Below are 1,061 nucleotides of genomic sequence, written 5' to 3'. Positions count from 1 at the left end.
GTTTAAATCAAGCCCTTCATCAGAAATGTCCTTTACTCGTCAATTGGAAAGGTGTTCTTCTCCACGACAATGCACATCCACATGAAGCATGTTTGATGCAACACAAGATTAAGGAGTTGGGTTGGGAAGTTCTCCCCCACCCACCATATTCTCCAAATATGGCACCATCAGATTACTGCAACACCATTTTAATGGAAAAACGTATGCAAATATGGAAGGTGTTAAAGAGGACATCAACATGTTTTGTGCTTCAAAGACAAGTGATTTCTTTAATCAGGGTATTAACAACCAGATTGTAAGATGGAAAAGCATCATTGATAAGAATGGAGACTAATAAATATTTTGTTTTGATATATAAGTTGTTCAGGTTTTTTCATCTAAAAGTGACATTAATTTCTTGACGACCTAATACAAATGTGATGAAACAACAAGACAAATATTTTTAAACATATCTTTTATCTGGCCAGAGTTTATATTCTTCATTGTTTAGCTGGCAAAAATGTGAAACTTTGTAAGGTTTAAATTATTTAACCAACTTAGATATTTAACATTAATAATTAGCATTTAGTAATGCATATATCTAGAAATTCTTGTAGTCTTTTGACTACTTTGGTTGTAAGTGATATATGAAGTTTGTTATTGAACTGAAGTTACCACTAACTCCATAAAGGGGTTGGTCAATGTGGCTGACTTTGTAATCACAAAGTAACCATCATGTTTTATACAATAACTTTTAATATGTTTTCTGTATCTTTATGTATTTTGGCAGGCTTTCAGTAAACATTACAAGTGTTTTGTACACAAAAAAATCTGATTTTTAATTAAGTTTTTTTTCAAAATTATTTCTGTGAATATATGAAGTCAGATTGTTGACAGCTCCAAGTGCAAAGTGATTTTCATCTTAAGATTATAAATACTTTATCTGAAAATTTACAAATTTCATATTTATAATCTCTATAACCTCCTAGGACCTAAATAATGTCAAACGTTTTTTTTTCAGTGAAACTTTATATTTTATGTGCTATTTTCTCAACTTTAACTCATTTGACCAACCTTGTAAC

The 1,061-nt window shown here is 30.3% G+C and overlaps 1 protein-coding gene across 2 annotated transcripts in view; it reads left to right on the top strand.

Annotated features, from left to right (window-relative positions):
- The window catches only part of LOC106460374 (eukaryotic translation initiation factor 4E transporter-like), a 74,748-nt gene that overhangs the window by 45,770 nt on the left and 27,917 nt on the right, over window positions 1–1,061 (top strand). The window lies entirely within an intron of this gene.

Source organism: Limulus polyphemus, unplaced genomic scaffold (genome assembly GCF_000517525.1).
Source record: "Limulus polyphemus unplaced genomic scaffold, Limulus_polyphemus-2.1.2 Scaffold761, whole genome shotgun sequence".
Lineage (NCBI taxonomy): Eukaryota > Metazoa > Arthropoda > Merostomata > Xiphosura > Limulidae > Limulus > Limulus polyphemus.
Note: the sequence above shows the minus strand (reverse complement) of the source record. Positions and strands in the feature narration are given on the sequence as shown.